Here is a 20,537-nt window from a genome sequence, read left to right as displayed (position 1 = left end):
TGTCCCACTCTTTGTGACCCCATGGATGGTAACCTAACAGGTTTCTCCATCCATTGGATTCTCCAGGCAAGAATACTGTAGAGGGTTGCCATTTCCTTCTCCAGGGTATCTTCCCAACCCAGAGATCGAAACTTGGTCTCTCGCGTTGCGGGCAGACTCTACCAGCTGAGCCACCAGGAAAGTCAAAACAACCATATTCTTTTATTTCATTTTGTATATCTGCTGTTAGTCAACACCTGTGTACATAATAGTTATTCTGGCACATAATAGTTATTGAATAATAATAGTTATTCAATAAGTTTGCTAAATGAATAAATTTATGAAACTATATCCCTGGTTATAATTCTTTCCTGATATATGTAAATGTAAAAATAAAGGACTATTATTAACATTTTTCTTTCCTTTTTATAAATGTGAACAGAAAATTGTTAAAATTCTATGTGGGTTTGATTCAGAATGACAGAAAACTGTCCCCATTCTATGCCAGCAAGAGAGAAATCTCTGACTCACATTTCTCTGCCTATTCACAAGAAAACTGTTTTAGGTAATGCTGTAATGTTTAAAACAAACACCACCCCCAAAGCTTAGATGTAACACAAGATGAACCCTAAAAATTAATGACTTGGAAAATCCACAGAGTTAATCTCTTTTTTACATTCCAGCCTTAAACTTTCTATGGCACACCCGCCATTCAAGACTTTTACAATTCTAAAGAGTAGTCATCTTCTGAAGTGGTGAGGAGACCAGAAGGTCACAAATCCTATCATTCGTTAAAGGGTGGGGGTGGGAACTGGCCAGTGTGGTCTCACCTACCGGAAAATAATTCAAGAACTCACTTTGGTTGTTAATATTAATGCCACAGTTCAGTTCAGTTCAGTTCAGTCGCTCAGTCGTGTCCGACTCTTTGCGACCCCATGAATCGCAGCATGCCAGGCCTCCCTGTCCATCACCAGCTCCCGGAGTTCACCCAGACTCACGTCCATCGAGTCAGTGATGCCATCCAGCCATCTCATCCTCTGTGGTCCCCTTCTCCTCCTGCCCCCAATCCCTCCCAGCATCAGCGTCTTTTCCACTGAGTCAACTCTTTGCATGAGGTGGCCAAAGTACTGGAGTTTCAGTTTTAGCATCATTCCTTCCAAAGAAATCCCAGGGCTGATCTCCTTCAGAATGGAGAGGGCTGCTCTGAGGAAGGTGGTCAAAGACCAGGAGAAATCTGTTATGCAGGCACAATGGCTACTGTTTACTGTGTTCCCAATTTCTAGTCCTTAGTGAGCACCCCTCACGTTTGAGTAGTGACTGTAGCTCTGGGGCAGAATGGAACCCTGGAGTGAAGTCAGTGGGGGCAATAATCAAAACATTGGAAGTAGGTTCAGGGTTGGGATGCCCTGTGCCTTTTATTGGCCCAAACAGCTTCTACTGGAGTCGCTCTTCGTTGATTTGGAGTCTGCTCAAGATGTTATACATGTTAAGGGAAGACCATACTGGCACATCCTTCTCTATTTTGAATATGAAGCCTTTTATCAATGAGTGTGAGGGTATTATTTCAAGTGCAAAATATGTGCTTATGTACCAAGGACGTCCCCCACTTCAGCTGAGCAGGCTTGGAGAGGACATTAGTATCTGGACAGCATTTTCTCAGCAAGATGAGGAAGACTGGAAGGAGTTAAACAGTAATAGAACCCTGAATAAGCGGACTCTCAGATTTAAATTCCATTTGTTTCAGACTAAAAATCCTCTTTTAAAGCACTCACTTGGCATGAAGATACTGATATCACTTCCAGTTTTTATCCAAATGAGCATTTTCAGTTTTAGGGGGTGACAGATAATCCTTCAACTTGTGTTTCTAATAAGAAAAGGAGCCATAAAAGGAACTGTCATTTACCAACTCTTCTATGCCATATCTCGAATATTGGTGACCCACTGTTTACCCAAGAGTTCTCCTCTTGATTCACAGTTAGATAGGAGTTGGTATTTTGTTACCACCTTCATGCCAAAAGTAGCTTTCTATGGTGAGAGGGTGATTATAAAATTGTGCTTAAAACAAACAGTGGATAGAAACCAAAAACAGAGGTTGACACAAATATCCTGTTTTCAGTGTACATCCAGTTTAGACCTTATATAGAAGAACTAGGTGATTTGTGACAAGAAAAAAACATGGTGGTTTGTTTATTGATTTTTTTCATTCAGTCAGTGAATACTCACTGAGGGCTTACACCAGGCAAAGTACGGCATGGAGAAAAAGCTATGTCTCTGACATCAAAAACAATGTGTTTGGGGTAACAGTCATGTATTTAGATAGAGTTCAATGTGATGAGTGGAGTAATGTGAGGTCTGTGCAAAAATGCAGTAGAATCCCATGGGAAGAGGCATCTATGTTCAGCAGGAGGAGAAAAAGTAAGACTTGGGCTCACTCTTGAGAAAGAGCAGAGTTTATCAGGCGTCTCAGGTGGAAGATACAGCCTGTGCAAAGGCTTGGGGGCAGTGAAGAGCATGTTGTGTTTAGGGAGTCATACCTAGTTTGTATTCCTGAAGCAGAAAGTGTAAGGAGAGTGTCAGGAGTAAAACTGAAGGCATGGTTCTGGCTAAACATTTTGAAGACCCTTGAATGCTAAACTAAGTAATGTAGATTTATCTTGTAGCACACGGAAAGCCATAGAAAAAATTCAGTCATAATGAGTTGTGCATTTTAGAAAGACCATCTTGTCAGTAGACTGGACAATGGATTGGAAGTGGGGACAAATTAGTGACAATGAGACCATATGATAATTGTTTTTACCTGCCTGCTTGGTGTAAGAGTGCTAACGAGAACTACCTTTCATTAAATAGATAGAAATCCTCAAATCCTGGAAAGAATAAAGGCATAAAGATAGCTTCCAAAGAGGCACCTTTGAAAGAAAAATAACTGTTGACACTGGGTAAAGATGGTTGGTTAATTTTGTATGCACTGCATATTCCTTTTAGGATCAAGGATGCATTGCTCATTGTTTTACTTGGTTGTGTGATTGACATCCACCTGAGCTGCCATTCCTGTTACTGTGCTGAAAGGCTCTATGGTATTATAGACATTGTGCTGCCAATTGTGTCTCCAGTTGTGTTTCCTAGCCTCTGTAGGACCTTGGGGGAGTCACTTTCCTCTCTTAGAGTCTCAGTTTTCTCAGTCATAAAGTGAGGGCACAGTGTAAGTTATTTGTAATGCTACTGAGTTTATATTGTTCTATGACTTGTGACTTTGTTCACACTTATTAACCTCTCCCGCTGTTTATTTCTTCATCTGAATGATTTTTCACAATTTTAAAAGGAACAGAAATATTTGGAAGATAATCCCAGATGTGTTATTTAGGGCAAAATTCTGTTTTTATTTTACTGCATTTAACACAGCTTTCCTCCTAGAAATATCAGGATATTGCTAGCCATTTTGAAACTGTGGACTTTCTGCTCAAATGAATCGCATCTTATCCTCATGTGAACAAAAACATGACTAATCACTTTCAATGTCCACTAGGTTAAGGTAATAATTTAGCTCGATTTTTAGGTTGTGGATTTTCCTTTCCAAAATGATTCTCAGGTCAGATAACTGTATATTCTCAGAAAACTAATGTATGGATAAACCTGTGGCCCTTAAATATTATGAAAATGCACTGCTTCTAGTAATACTTTCCTTATTTTAAATTCTGCATTTCCTTGGAAGCTTCCAGTTATTTAATGATCTTTTTCTTCCCCCACTTAAGGGCCTGTTTACATTAGTAATATATCTTCCAGGGCTCCGGGAGTTCATAGGGTTTATACCTACCAAACAGCTCAGCACTGTTACTGTGCTCCAGAGACATGCAGGGGGCCCAGGACAAATCAAAATGTTTTTAAATGTATGACATGTGTGAAGTTGATGAAAATTCATGACACTCTCTGTCAGGGCTGCTTGAGCTTAAATCATCAGAGAAAGGTGAGTGTAAAGAATTTTGTTTAATACTTTTAGTTCTGGAATCCTTCCCATTTCTTGTTCACGCTCCCATGTTTTAGTTCTGTTCTATTTAGTAGACTGATTACAAAAATAAAAAAATTAAAAATTAGCAGCATGCTCTAAATTGCTTTTCAGAATTTCCTGCTTAAACCATCACTCAGATGTATAACTTTTAAAGAGGAATTGAAATGTGGTTTGAGAATGTAATCACGTACTATAGAACATGCAAAATACATGTGAAAGACCACACGAGTGGTGTTAATTTAACTGATTATACTTTCTGCTTTAGAAATATTTTCAAATTTATCTTTTAAAATTGAAAAGAAAATATTGCAAGAAAAATTTAACAGATTAAAAAAAAAAGCCAAAAATGCTTTGGATATTGAGATCAGCTGTTTTTAAGTAAAAATCCATTCAAAGCAAAATAAAAGGCATTGTGTAGTGTGTGCCGGCTAAAACTGAGAACACAAGAGCACTGCAGTTAATTAGAACCAATCAACAGAATGCTTTGCAACATTTCTTACATCAGTGCACCATCTGATCTTCATAATACAAATTTCCCACAGCCTTGATGCAAAAAGGACTAGAAATAAATATTTGAGTCATTAAAATATATGATGTATTTCAGTTGCTCTTTTCAATGAGCATTTTTTATTGCTATGAAAATAAGATTTGAAAATTCCCAAATGTTGACCTGTGTTTTAGGAGGATAATCTTAGTTACTTTTTTTTTTTAAGCTGGGGGCGTTTGATTTTATATGTGTTTAAACATGAGGAAAAATATTGATTTTGAAAATAACATTTAAAACATGAATTTGAGTTTTTATATGATTTATGTATGATTACTGTACTTGTGAAACGTGACCGGGATTCTCCTGGACTGTTGAGTCATTATTTTATGAATGATTAATTACAAATAATGAAGTACTACATTATGGCTATTTTTATATTAACAGAATGCTGAACTAAGTTAACTGCATTAACATTTATATCATACTATGTCTTAAAAGAATATGCAGTAGTTAACACTGTTATACTTCTACAGTTTACTCAATGCTTGATTCTACTTAGAAGTTTTACTTTTCTTTCATTTATTATACATCAGGAATTGTTCTGCTAGGGCACGAATATTGCTTTTGCTATATTTTCATGAAGTTCACGGTTTGTTCATTATAAACAACATGTGTTTCCCTTTTCTTTTCCCTGTGCGTCCTATGTTTGATTTTACTTTATAATTTTATTTTTTGGGTGTGTGTCCGGCTCTTCGTTGTCTTTTTGCATTAAAGGTAGAGCTCCCTCGGGGCCACTGAGGTGCTTCAAAACATTGGTAAGATGGCTTGTTAAAAATGTTTAACTGGAGTCAGAAATATATACGTCTTGACAACGGTGTATAAGTTTTTCTCCCTTATTAAAGGTAATTTGTAAATGTCTAGCAGGTGCCCCTTTTAGAGGCAAAAATAGCTCTGAAACCGGTGCTATTAATAAGAGAATTGTCTTCCAAAGACAAAGAGAATTGTCTTCCAAAGACAAAGAGAATTGTCTTCCAAAGACAATTCCAAAGAGAATTGTCTTCCAATTGTCTTCCTTCTCCTATGTTTATAAAGTCCAACTCGCTGACAGCAGTAATTTACTCCTCAGACTGCAGTCATCTCTTGCAGAAAGGAGACATGCTTTAGAAGGATACAGTCCGAGTTTGACTGTTTTTTGGTTTTTGTTTGTTTTGTTTCAGTCTCTATACTTTCTCCTATCACATCACACAAGATTTTTTTTTCTCTCTGTTCCCCCCAAAAAGCTTTTTGCTGAATATTTTCTTTCTTGAGCATTCATTATCTATTTCTGTAGAAAGAAAAAAAATAGTTTCAAAGAATTATCTTCTCTTTAAAACTAAATGTTTTTCTTTGTACTCTTCTTGGTACAGATTTGATCGACCAAGGGTGTCTCTTAGCTGAGTTCTGTCCAGGAAATTTACTCTTTCTACTGCTTTACAGAGACAGATAGCTTTGATGAGAAATACTTTAGAATGCTTATCTTACAAGTACAAGAAAAGACTATGTTAGGATGTGAATTTTTTTCTGACTATAGAGCCTATTCAATGCATAGCAATATTTGTGTTTACATTTTAAAAATCTGATCTATTTGCTTGTCAGCTTTGGAGCATTCGCTGCAAATGTTCACTGCTCCATGAAAAGCAGTTTCAATAAATAACAGCCTGAAATGGGCTCCGTTGCAGTTAATTTGATTTATAGGAATTAGAATAATAATGCTCTAAAACGCATATTAAAATAACTCTGCTTATCTCTAACATTGTTATTTCTTAAAGCACTGCAGTTAATTAGAACCAATCAACAGAATGCTTTGCAACATTTCTTACATCAGTGCACCATCTGATCTTCATAATACAAATTTCCCACAGCCTTGATGCAAAAAGGACTAGAAATAAATATTTGAGTCATTAAAATATATGATGTATTTCAGTTGCTCTTTTCAATGAGCATTTTTTATTGCTATGAAAATAAGATTTGAAAATTCCCAAATGTTGACCTGTGTTTTAGGAGGATAATCTTAGTTACTTTTTTTTTTTAAGCTGGGGGCGTTTGATTTTATATGTGTTTAAACATGAGGAAAAATATTGATTTTGAAAATAACATTTAAAACATGAATTTGAGTTTTTATATGATTTATGTATGATTACTGTACTTGTGAAACGTGACCGGGATTCTCCTGGACTGTTGAGTCATTATTTTATGAATGATTAATTACAAATAATGAAGTACTACATTATGGCTATTTTTATATTAACAGAATGCTGAACTAAGTTAACTGCATTAACATTTATATCATACTATGTCTTAAAAGAATATGCAGTAGTTAACACTGTTATACTTCTACAGTTTACTCAATGCTTGATTCTACTTAGAAGTTTTACTTTTCTTTCATTTATTATACATCAGGAATTGTTCTGCTAGGGCACGAATATTGCTTTTGCTATATTTTCATGAAGTTCACGGTTTGTTCATTATAAACAACATGTGTTTCCCTTTTCTTTTCCCTGTGCGTCCTATGTTTGATTTTACTTTATAATTTTATTTTTTGGGTGTGTGTCCGGCTCTTCGTTGTCTTTTTGCATTAAAGGTAGAGCTCCCTCGGGGCCACTGAGGTGCTTCAAAACATTGGTAAGATGGCTTGTTAAAAATGTTTAACTGGAGTCAGAAATATATACGTCTTGACAACGGTGTATAAGTTTTTCTCCCTTATTAAAGGTAATTTGTAAATGTCTAGCAGGTGCCCCTTTTAGAGGCAAAAATAGCTCTGAAACCGGTGCTATTAATAAGAGAATTGTCTTCCAAAGACAAAGAGAATTGTCTTCCAAAGACAAAGAGAATTGTCTTCCAAAGACAATTCCAAAGAGAATTGTCTTCCAATTGTCTTCCTTCTCCTATGTTTATAAAGTCCAACTCGCTGACAGCAGTAATTTACTCCTCAGACTGCAGTCATCTCTTGCAGAAAGGAGACATGCTTTAGAAGGATACAGTCCGAGTTTGACTGTTTTTTGGTTTTTGTTTGTTTTGTTTCAGTCTCTATACTTTCTCCTATCACATCACACAAGATTTTTTTTTCTCTCTGTTCCCCCCAAAAAGCTTTTTGCTGAATATTTTCTTTCTTGAGCATTCATTATCTATTTCTGTAGAAAGAAAAAAAATAGTTTCAAAGAATTATCTTCTCTTTAAAACTAAATGTTTTTCTTTGTACTCTTCTTGGTACAGATTTGATCGACCAAGGGTGTCTCTTAGCTGAGTTCTGTCCAGGAAATTTACTCTTTCTACTGCTTTACAGAGACAGATAGCTTTGATGAGAAATACTTTAGAATGCTTATCTTACAAGTACAAGAAAAGACTATGTTAGGATGTGAATTTTTTTCTGACTATAGAGCCTATTCAATGCATAGCAATATTTGTGTTTACATTTTAAAAATCTGATCTATTTGCTTGTCAGCTTTGGAGCATTCGCTGCAAATGTTCACTGCTCCATGAAAAGCAGTTTCAATAAATAACAGCCTGAAATGGGCTCCGTTGCAGTTAATTTGATTTATAGGAATTAGAATAATAATGCTCTAAAACGCATATTAAAATAACTCTGCTTATCTCTAACATTGTTATTTCTTAAAGCACTGCAGTTAATTAGAACCAATCAACAGAATGCTTTGCAACATTTCTTACATCAGTGCACCATCTGATCTTCATAATACAAATTTCCCACAGCCTTGATGCAAAAAGGACTAGAAATAAATATTTGAGTCATTAAAATATATGATGTATTTCAGTTGCTCTTTTCAATGAGCATTTTTTATTGCTATGAAAATAAGATTTGAAAATTCCCAAATGTTGACCTGTGTTTTAGGAGGATAATCTTAGTTACTTTTTTTTTTTAAGCTGGGGGCGTTTGATTTTATATGTGTTTAAACATGAGGAAAAATATTGATTTTGAAAATAACATTTAAAACATGAATTTGAGTTTTTATATGATTTATGTATGATTACTGTACTTGTGAAACGTGACCGGGATTCTCCTGGACTGTTGAGTCATTATTTTATGAATGATTAATTACAAATAATGAAGTACTACATTATGGCTATTTTTATATTAACAGAATGCTGAACTAAGTTAACTGCATTAACATTTATATCATACTATGTCTTAAAAGAATATGCAGTAGTTAACACTGTTATACTTCTACAGTTTACTCAATGCTTGATTCTACTTAGAAGTTTTACTTTTCTTTCATTTATTATACATCAGGAATTGTTCTGCTAGGGCACGAATATTGCTTTTGCTATATTTTCATGAAGTTCACGGTTTGTTCATTATAAACAACATGTGTTTCCCTTTTCTTTTCCCTGTGCGTCCTATGTTTGATTTTACTTTATAATTTTATTTTTTGGGTGTGTGTCCGGCTCTTCGTTGTCTTTTTGCATTAAAGGTAGAGCTCCCTCGGGGCCACTGAGGTGCTTCAAAACATTGGTAAGATGGCTTGTTAAAAATGTTTAACTGGAGTCAGAAATATATACGTCTTGACAACGGTGTATAAGTTTTTCTCCCTTATTAAAGGTAATTTGTAAATGTCTAGCAGGTGCCCCTTTTAGAGGCAAAAATAGCTCTGAAACCGGTGCTATTAATAAGAGAATTGTCTTCCAAAGACAAAGAGAATTGTCTTCCAAAGACAAAGAGAATTGTCTTCCAAAGACAATTCCAAAGAGAATTGTCTTCCAATTGTCTTCCTTCTCCTATGTTTATAAAGTCCAACTCGCTGACAGCAGTAATTTACTCCTCAGACTGCAGTCATCTCTTGCAGAAAGGAGACATGCTTTAGAAGGATACAGTCCGAGTTTGACTGTTTTTTGGTTTTTGTTTGTTTTGTTTCAGTCTCTATACTTTCTCCTATCACATCACACAAGATTTTTTTTTCTCTCTGTTCCCCCCAAAAAGCTTTTTGCTGAATATTTTCTTTCTTGAGCATTCATTATCTATTTCTGTAGAAAGAAAAAAAATAGTTTCAAAGAATTATCTTCTCTTTAAAACTAAATGTTTTTCTTTGTACTCTTCTTGGTACAGATTTGATCGACCAAGGGTGTCTCTTAGCTGAGTTCTGTCCAGGAAATTTACTCTTTCTACTGCTTTACAGAGACAGATAGCTTTGATGAGAAATACTTTAGAATGCTTATCTTACAAGTACAAGAAAAGACTATGTTAGGATGTGAATTTTTTTCTGACTATAGAGCCTATTCAATGCATAGCAATATTTGTGTTTACATTTTAAAAATCTGATCTATTTGCTTGTCAGCTTTGGAGCATTCGCTGCAAATGTTCACTGCTCCATGAAAAGCAGTTTCAATAAATAACAGCCTGAAATGGGCTCCGTTGCAGTTAATTTGATTTATAGGAATTAGAATAATAATGCTCTAAAACGCATATTAAAATAACTCTGCTTATCTCTAACATTGTTATTTCTTAAAGCAAACAATTTAGATAGAAACGTCATTTGATAAAAATAATTGGTTCACGTAAAATGGGACTCACATTCTTTTGCCAGACTCAGCAGCTACTCTTCAGTGGTACTTCATTAGACGCGATTCTCATTCATCTTGAAGTCTTAAGAAAAGAGCCACCTTCTTTATTTTTAAAAATTATTTTTTTAAAAGTAAACAAATGCAGGGAAGATGGAATAAAATTTCTAACAGAATTTACTTACTGTTATTCAATTCTTTAAACATTTTCCTAGGGGACAGGAATGTCATATGTTTAGTTTCAGGACAAAGGCACCTTTTTAAATGACAAGCTTTAAGAAAATCTATGAAGAAGTTTGTTTAATAGAAAGTAGGCTAACTAAACTTTTGGTTATAAAAATTATCTACATTACAAAATTAGAAAATAACTAATATCTAATGAACTTTAGAACTAATGTAAGGTTAATCTTTAATAAAGAGTATCCTTAAAAAAAAAAAAAAAAGGCAGTTACAAGCAACTTCTAGAATTCATTTTGGGTAACATGTCCAGGGACACATTGTTTTATTGTTTTTCTTTGGTTTTCTATGGTAAAGCTGATTAAAGTTGGGAGTTAAGAAAATCTATATAACTTGAGAACGTTTTCAGGTAGTGGTTTTATGCAGGGCTAGTGTTATGCAGTTTAAAACCAAAACCTTAGAGTCATATAACATTAATTAACTCATTTATTAATTGTGGATTATTATTACTGCTATTATTATTTTGCCTGAGAAATGACCAAACTATATACAAGCCAGGAATTAATTCAGGTTCTTGGCAATGGTTTAAAGTTTCTTTAATAGATTAGAAATTAATTAAAAGCCCCTTGTATGTGATTCATTAATATTCATATTTATATTTTGAGACTCAAATGAATTTAAAAATTGAAGATTGTTAAATGATTTTAGCTACATGTTGTGTTATGGCAAAAATATATATTGTAAGGTTTTTCATTTAAGAGAGTATTTACATTTATGTTGCTTTTTAATAGAAAGTTGCTAAATGTAAAAACATTTGTTAATATGTTTTATTTGTTAATGAAAATGATTTCATAGACATTAATAAATCTTCACTTTCTTGACTACTTTCTAACATTTTAAATTTATTTTAGAATACAGATATTTATTTTTAAAGGGATAAGTAAATATATTTAGAATTCTCATTCACTTCAGTGAAAGAGAGTTTAAAATCTCCAACAGGATAGTGAACTTTTTACTGGGATTCAGTTTGACTGTCTTGTATATGATTTGACAGAAGTAGCTAGTGAAATCTAACCAAAACCAGAAATCAACTGAGAGTATAGTCAAGAAGGAAAAAGGAAGACTTGGAGGAAATGATATTTTCCCATCAGTGGATAGGCATGCATACATTAAAGGCATAAAAGCCAGCAGGCGGAGAAACAAAAGCTGTATACTGAGGATTCTGCAAGTCTGAATTAACCACATGGAAAAAAAAAATGAAATCATTCTGCTTAAACTTGTTCACTAATAAAAGGAGAATCGCTTTTGTTAAATATGCTTGGTGTGATTATCAAGCAAAATTTTTTTCTCCCAGACATCTATGAATAAAACATGTGTTTGAGCACTAGGTAAACAAACAATAAATGGATGAGTTCAGTTGCAACATAATAACATTTTATTTAGAAAACATATATAATCATATTTGTATTGGCAATCCAAATTTAATGACTTCTTTCAGTAAAATTAAAGTGCCTCACAAATAACATCTTATACATAAGGACTGCTTATTCTTTGCCCATCTTTTTTCTATTTTTCCAAAGAAACAGATTTTGAAGGTCTCTGCTGAACCCTGTATAGACCAGATGAAGTGTGATTTCTCAGGAAAAAATGTTCTTTTGAATCATCTTAATTTTAGGTTACAGATGCTGTAAAAATAAATTTTAGAATACATTTCTAGGGCTGAGAGAGAAAATGTTCTCAAGTCTAGTGTGGCTTGGGCTGCTTTGAACAAGGCTCTGTGTGTAGCTGAACCACAGCCTTTGGCTTATTAGCCGTTTCATTAACACAACATCTTCTGTAAACTATGAATGAGAAGAAACCATTTACAATAAGGAAAGCAAACAACAGAATGAATTTCCTCTGTTGGTGTTTTATAAGACTGTTAAACAGAAAATGGAGGGAAGAACTCTCTTTAGACGATATCACTTAATTAAGTAAAGCATCCTAATCAGAGTCCCCTCCAATTGTAATGACTGTAGGGAGTCAAGTACATTTCTGTCTATATTAGAGTATCTAACTGCAATGATTTATTGATATTTATTTTAGAAGTACAACACAAAAGCAATAAAACAGGAGAAGCAGGGAGAAGGGAGCTATTGCTTACTGCAGTTACAATCAGAGCACTTCAGCAGAATTCCTGATTTTCTTGTGGGAGGTTTTCCTTTCTAAAATAAGAGCACATTTTTAGATGAGAATGTTCTTTTCCCGCATTTGACTTCTATTCCAAATATTCACTGTGACGTTTCTTTGTCCACTGGGTGAATCATTGATTCACTTTCTTCTCTGCAAGAATCACTGCAAATGAGTGGATGAGCACCTGCTGTTTTCTGCAGTGACATTCCTGGATTGCATTCTACACTGATTTTAGACTTAAAATACAGCTTCTCTGTATGAGAGAGATTTGAGGCAGGAGAGTCAATACACTGGATAGTCAGACAGACATTGGCTGCCCTCCAAGCTGCACACAGCATAAACCTGTTTATCTGCCGCATTTCACAAATCTCAAAAACACATGAATAATCAGGCAAGCAACTGGATAAGTGATTCACACTAGGGAATCTAACCAATATTCTGATGAGAGGGTCCTATGATGCTAAGACATTGGGGCAAATAGACTTATATTGTAGAAGTTGCACATAATAAACTTGATTAGTGGTTCAAAGGAAAAAACATTGTATATTAAAACAGGTGTATATGGAATATACAGATATCCCAACTCTGTGGATTTTGGTTGGATATTTATGTGCAAGTTATCTAGATAATTGAGTTCAAAAATATACTTTCAGCCATACCTTTCTAATAATTTGAGCAATGTGCCTTTGGACAACTTAATATTAGTTATCGAGATAATTTATTTCTAGATTCCTTGATCTAAATATTGGAGGCCAGTGCCTTAAAACTCCAAAATACAATAACATATATTTAAAATTAAATTACCAAACATGCTTAGAACCTACTTTGTGGAAGTAAACATTTCTCAAATAGTTACACTTATTTTTATAATTGAAGATTATTTGCTTGGTTGGGTTGGGAAGGCCCCTTGGAGTAGGAAATGGCAACCCACTCTAGTATTTCTTGCCCAGAAAATCCCATGGACAGAGGAGCCTCACAGGCTATAGTCTATGGGGTTGCAAAGAGTCAGACATGACTGAGTAACTGAGGACACATACAAAATTGCTTGGTAATAAGTGAATTAGGCAAACAAAGTTACAGTTATTGATATATTTACTGTTTTATTTACTTCTCTTAATTTCTATTATTCCTTCCTGAGTTCTTTCAACCTCTCTCTTGCTTTTTTTTTTTTTTAATCTCAAAGGTTATTATTGTGCTTTAGCATTCAGTTGTAAAATGAACGTTCTCAAAAGTTTTGATGGTGGTGGTTTAGTCGCTAAGTTGTTTCCAACCCTTGTGATCCCATGGACTGTAACTTGCCAGGCTCCTCTGTTCATGGGATTCTCCAGGCAAGAATACTAGAGTGGGTTGCCATTTCCTTCTCCAGGGGATTTTCCCAACTCAGGAATCAAAGCCAGGTTTCATGCATCACAGGCAGATACTTTACCAACTGAGCTACGAGGGAAGATTTGGGGCTAGTTTTGGGGCTAACCTGAAAAGTGTGCTTTGGTTCTAAAGATCTATTAAGATTTTTTATGAATTTCAGGCTTGCATTACTTCCATAAACTAGATGTGGTTATAATTACAGCAAGATGAATTGTCTGTTTGCTTGGTTTGCCTGTCTTATTTAGCTTCTAATATAGACCTACCATGTTAGTACCAAGAGAAGTAGGTACATTTGCAAACACAAAATACTATTCCAGAGAAAAGAAGAATCATATAAAGCATTTAAATTAATGTTGTGTACCCTACAACTTCCTTTTTCTGTATTGCAGAGAGAAAGACTAATTGATAAAACTTTTGACACTGGAAAACTTGGTTAGATTAGTAACCAAAGATGTCATCATCTTAGCAACAGAAAATCTTGGAAAAGGTAGGTTACCTGGAAATTGATATTCCAAATGAAATGTTGCTACTTTCAAGCTTGATTAAAGCCTTGCCCCAAGGGAACCTATATTTGGATCTATTGTCAGTTGTACTGTCAATTTTTTTCTTGCTTTGACATTTTCTCTTTTTCTTGTTTCATCTCAGGTTTTCTTTCTTCAGGATCAGACACAGATTGAATGGCTCCACTGATCAGGATTTGAAAAACCAAATCGCAGAACCTACTGCTTGGTGTATGTCTGCCTTGAGCAGTCTCTTCTTTAGCAACAGGACACTTGCATAATATGGGAGCATCTTTTCTTCTTCACTTCTCCCTGGTTTTGTAAAATATGATCAATTTTTTTCATAGTTTTTAAAGTTAACTTCATGGGAAATCTCATTGTAAACACAATGCAAAAGCTAAAATGCATCCCTTGAAAGAGGAGTGTAGGTAAGTGTCAGTTCTAAGTTTGGGGGTGATCGAGTTATATTAAAATTATTGCTAATCTCATCAACAATCTGAAAGCTCAACACCTGGATTTTTGAAACCATAGGAAACTTCACTAACCTCTCTGTGTGACTTGGATTTTGAGTGTACATCCATAAAGTTGTAGTTGTGTCTGTGAGCCTCAACTGAGATCAACCATAGCTTTTCTCTCAGCCACACAGAACTCTTTAGGAGGATTTTTAAAGTGGTCATTATTCACTATGACCAAAATTTCAAAAATGGTTGCTAAACCCCATAAAATGCTATGGGGTATGCTATATACCATAGCAACCTAAGAAATAATAGATTGGTTGTGAGAGAACTTTTTACTTATAAAAACAATACAAACAGGATATAAAGTTTTAAAATGTTCCCCTCTTTCCCCCTTGCCCCCTCATACTCAATCCCATTCCCTGGTATGCTCAGTTGTGTCCGACTCTTTGCAACCCCATGAAATGTAGCCCACCAGGCTCCTCTCTATGCTCATGGGATTTTCCAGGCAAGAATACTGGAGTGAGTTGCCATTTCCTAATCCAGTGTGTCTTCCTGACCCAGGAATCGGACCCATATCTTTTATGTCTCCTGCATTAGCAGGTGGATTCTTTACCACTAGTGCCACCTGGGAAGCCCCATTCCCTGGTGAATAACTGTTAATAATAGTTTTATATACATACATACATATATATATATATATATATATATATTGGCTTTGCTGCATGCCTTGCAGGATCTTAGCTCCTTGACGGGGGATTGAACTCAGCCCTTGCAGTGAAAGCGCTGAGTCCTAACCACTGGACCTCCAAGAAACTCCCTCTCATATATTCACAGACACTTTAAAACAATAATTTTATTTATTTGTTTATGGCTGTACTGGGTCTTTGTTGCTGCTTGGGCTTTTTTCTGTTGTGGAGAGCAGGGACTACTCTCCAGCTGTGGTGCATGGGCTTCTCATTGCCGTGGCTTCTCTTGTTGCGGAGCTCAGACTCCAGGGCAAGTGGGGTTCAGCAGTTGTACCATGTGGGTTCAGTAGTTGTGGTTCCCGGGCTGTAGAGCACAGGCTCAATTGTTGCAGCTCATGGGCTCAGTTGCTCTGCAGCATGTGGGAATCTCAGTTCCCTGACCAGGGATCGAACCCGTGTCTCCTGCATTGGCAGGCAGACTCTTTATTACTGAGCCACCAGGGAGGCCTCTGACAGACATTTTTTTATTCACAAGCAAGTGTATCTTCTTTTAAATCTCAAGTAACATCATACAATATATTTACTCTTCTGAACTTCCTTTTATTCACTTAGCAATGTATTTTGGCTGTATGTTGCCCTATACATGGGTCTACCCCATTCTCCTAGAAGTTGCACAGGGTGTCAGATAATATGATATTATGGATCTAATATACACATATCAGTGCATATTTAAAATGTTTTCTTTTAGGCTTTTTCAAATAATAGTTTAGCAAACATATGTGTATTTTGTGAATTTTTATAAATTTTGGTAGAATTAATTGCTTGAAGTAAAAGTGCTAGATAAAAACACATTTACAATTTTTGAATGATATTGTCACATTATTGATACAACCAAAGACGGCCTTTCAATTTACTTTCACTCACTGTTGAGAGGCAGGTATTTTGACAAGGGCTGAGGGGAGTTCTGTGTGTGGCACACTCGCCTGCCATCCTGTCTCTTCAAGCGTGGCTTTTCTACATAGTTCAGTGGCAGCTGCAATGGTACGTGAAGGCCTAATGGAGAAAGAGAACATTCCTGTGGGCTGTGTGCTGGGGCAGCAGCGATGGCTGGCCAGGGGCAGTCCTGGGATGGTGAGGGAATGAGCTGGGAGGTGCAGCTGCCATCATTAGGACCAGGTCTGAGCTTTCACCACAAGTTGCTGGCAGGCTTCCTGACAAATGTGGGGGTGGGTCACAGAGTAGGATCAGGAGTCATTCACACAGGCTATCATGAGAGTGGAGATGGAGGAGAAGAAGAATCATATCAAACACACATACATGCCGTAACACAACTTCTCTTTTTGTTCAGATTCTTTCTTAATTAATTTTTATTGGAGTATAGTTGCTTTATCTGTTCAGCCAGTTGTGTACTTAACCTTTTTGTTTTTTTGCATCTTGGGCCGGGCTTTTAAGTTAGGGCTGGTCTCAGTCACTCCTGACTGGTCTTCAGCAGGCAGGGGTCCTCCAGAAATCGTCTCCATTTACTATTCAGCTTCTCTGTGTTCAAATAGCCCAGAACACTTATGTGACATGTCCCAGTCACTGGATTTGAAGACACATCCTCATCCTTGAAACTCCTACTCCTTAGTCAGTATTTTCATCTGGCCTGGTATCTTGTAAGTCCCATTTTTATCCTTAAATAGAAACTTGGAAGTGCCTCTTAATTTACACCCTAGATTTCAGCCTTTTAAGTTGAGGGTTCCTTTAATGTTCTTAAGGATATAGTTACATGAGGAAGTTTAGTTTGTATTCTGCATTAACATGCTAGGTACTATGTAGGGGCTGTGGATACAAAGACCAATGAAACACAGCTCATGCCTTCCAAAAGCTCATAAAATAGTGAAGAGAGCGCAAACTGAAGTACAGGCTACTCTTTGTTAAGTAAGATGGAGGTATTTAATAAACGTTCTATGAAGTCCCACTTCTGGAAATGTATCCTACAGATATATCTGTATGTATATGAAAGCACATAGACGAGTTGTTCACTGAAGCATTGTTTGTGATGGTAAGAGTTAAGGAACATTTTGAGTGTCTGTTGACAAGGACGCTTTACGGGGTTTTAATAAATGCTCACTATCTATTAATAGGAAATGATCTCCAGGGTGTATTTCTCTATGGAAGAAGCAAGCTGAAGAATATGTATAGCATGTGTTGCCTTTTGTATATGAAGTATAGGAAAATTAGATAGGAAAATATAGGAGAATTAATAATGTCTGCTTGAATATGCATAAAAATATTTAAAGACCCCCCAAAGAAACAAATGCACATGCTTACCTCTAGGGGGCATCAGGAATTAGTAGGGTGGATGGGAAAAAGTGGTGAAGCACAGCTTCTCAATGCATGCCTTTTTATGTCATTTTAACTTTTGTACAATGCGAATGTATTGTCTATTCAAAATTATATTAAGTGTATTTGTATTATAAAATTCCCCCTCTCAAAGCTCTGCATTCTCTGGAGGTACATGGGAGTACTTAGCTACATTGATTTGGGCTTAAGATTATTACATGGAACCGGACAAGGAGACCCTGAACAATAGAAAGTAGCCTTTTTAGAGACCATTGACTTTTTCTTACCATATTGTTAGACCCACTATCTCAAGGAAATTATATTCAGCAGAGCTAGGAGGAAGAACTTCTCTACAAAGTTCTCAGCAATGAAATTTCTTATAAACATGGAACATATGTAAGACATGGAGTAGATTTCATTCTTTGAACTTCCTACAGGCCAGGCTGTTCAGAGTGGCCATCTCAGGTTTCCCGTGATGACTTTGTAGGAAAGATATAATTTGCCCATTCCCTGAGTTGACCTGCTGAAGTCATGAAATTGAGCCCTGTGAACATTTTCTTCTTGAATTTTTAAATACAGGTCTTATGCTGAGTTACAAAGAAGAGAGATTACTTGCCTTGCCACAGAAATACTACGTTTCTTTGACAAGCATGTGCTCCCTGAATTTCCCAGAATACCACATTAAGGTGATTTGGGGAAAAGCAGCGGGATAGAATTAGATCTTGAGAATTCTTTGGTCATTTCTGTGAACTGAGATTATGAGGTTATAAAAAAATGAGGTAGAGAATAAATAGCTTGCGAGGAAAAACGTGTTGATGGTAATTTCATGGTTATAAAAGACAGTGGTAGGAGATGGTTGAAGAATGATACAATCATCACACAAACCATCCAGGGACAGAAAAGACTGCTGGTGGAGGAAGGAGATTTTACTTCCTTGTACGTGTCTGCCCTGAATTTCCTCACTACGATGTCAATGACGGCTACTATGACAGCTGCCACTCTTCCTGCCCTTTTTGGCTCATTTCAGCCATTTTTGTCTGTAAGATGACACCCAAGTGATAAGCCCTGAGCACCCAGGGAGCTAGTGGCAAGTGGCTGGAAACATGGGGGTGGGTGAGCGTGAGAGCAGGTGACTCAGCACCTTCAATTCACCAGTTTATTTCAATGCCCCTCTGCCCATCCCGTATCATTTAATCTCTCAATTGGTCTCAAATCAGTCCCATGTTAAAATCCTGATGACTTGGGAACAAGGCTTCCAGATATGACAAAGTGGCCTTATAACTTATTCAGCCTAAACCTAGTATCAGGTTCTTTTCCAAGTACTAGTGAGTCACTCTCTTTATGTGATTACCATGCAAACATGAGCATGTTAAGCGAGCTATTGCCAGCGATCAGGGCCACTTGTTAACATAGCATCAGTAAGAGCAACTCAGGTGAGAAACAACTCTGATGATAGGTATTTAGCCCAAATGTACATCAGTTGCAACTCCTTAAATGTATTCTTTTACCAGCTAATTGAAATACTTTATCAGTGAAAGTCTTGACACAACAGTTACACAAACACACATCTAAGAACATGGGGAAATTAAATAAGACTTACAATATACACTTTAACAAAATGATGGCTTAATTTATACTCCCTTTGTAATTTTAACTAAATATTGTGGCGAGTATTTCTTACTTTAACTCCTAAGTATATGGGCATTTATTTCACACAATATAAAAATACTTCAGGAGGCTGTGATTAACGCCATGGTATTCAGGCACAGTTTATAGAGACTTTCAGTCAAAGACAAAAGGTCCAAGTGGATGATAAAACACATGAAATAGACATGTATATATACAACCAAGGACTTAATTCAGATGTCTCATGTCAGCTGAGCTCCAGTTATTGGCTTATCAGGAACGTCTCCAAACAAGCATGTTCTGTACCTGGCTCAAGGCTGCCTTGGGGACCAGCCCCTGGGTAGGGTGGCTAGATAAATACAGGGTGCCCAGTTACATTTAATTTCATGTAAACACTGAATTATTTTTAGTATAAATATGCCCCAAACATTACATGCAACATGCTTAGGCAGACATATGCTGTAGCTCTTATGTGCTTACTCTTCAGGCAAGATGCCTCACACGTTTGAAACCCCGAAATCCAGACTTTCCCTCTAGCACCATAGTCTGCTTTTTTTATTGTGTATTGCCTTACCCTCTATTGCCTAAGCTTGCCTCTTCCTAAGGGCTTCCCTGGTGGCTCAGAAGCTAAAGAATCTGCCTCCAATACAGGAAACCTGGGTTCAATCCCTGGGTCGGGAAGATCCCCTGGTGAAGGGAATGTCAACCTGCTTCAGTATTCTTGCCTGGAGAGTTCCATGGATAGGGGAGCCTGGCAGGCTACAGTCTGTGGGGTCACAAAGAGTCAGACATGACTGTATTAGCCTCTTCCCAAAAGAACATTTTGTTCATACTGCTTGTTTTCAAAGAACTTTTTAAATGTTAGTGATTGGATAGAGACAAATGTTGCTTTCCCATCAGTTGTAATACAGAGAAAACTCTCTAAAACCTGCTTTCTCTCTCTCTGCCAATTTTGAGTTTTCAAAGGCATGTCCTTAAGGTTTAGCGCTAGATTTAAAAGGGTGGACAGATATGAAATAAGATAGGAGGGTTTTTTTTTTTTTTTTCTGACAAAGCTTATATGCCTGGGTTGGTTTCTAGGGATTGTGGTAAAGGCAGTTTCTCAAAGGTTTAATTTAAAATTTTTAGGTCAAGCCAAAGGCCACCACTGGTAACATAAACAACATGTTATGGTGAACAGCATGTTATGGTAAGGAAATGAACAGCTGC

The 20,537-nt window shown here is 36.3% G+C and overlaps 1 long non-coding RNA gene across 1 annotated transcript in view; it reads left to right on the top strand.

Annotated features, from left to right (window-relative positions):
- The window catches only part of LOC101907654 (uncharacterized), a 49,376-nt gene that overhangs the window by 12,907 nt on the left and 15,932 nt on the right, over positions 1 to 20,537 (top strand). The window contains exons 2-3 of the long non-coding RNA XR_239178.5: positions 14,123 to 14,220; positions 14,379 to 14,464. This is a non-coding gene — a long non-coding RNA (uncharacterized lncRNA). The remainder of the gene's footprint in view (positions 1 to 14,122; positions 14,221 to 14,378; positions 14,465 to 20,537) is intronic.

This window comes from Bos taurus, chromosome 21 (assembly GCF_002263795.3).
Source record: "Bos taurus isolate L1 Dominette 01449 registration number 42190680 breed Hereford chromosome 21, ARS-UCD2.0, whole genome shotgun sequence".
Classification (NCBI taxonomy): domain Eukaryota; kingdom Metazoa; phylum Chordata; class Mammalia; order Artiodactyla; family Bovidae; genus Bos; species Bos taurus.
The sequence above is the reverse complement of the archived record's forward strand: the minus strand, read 5'-3'. Positions and strand labels throughout refer to the sequence as shown.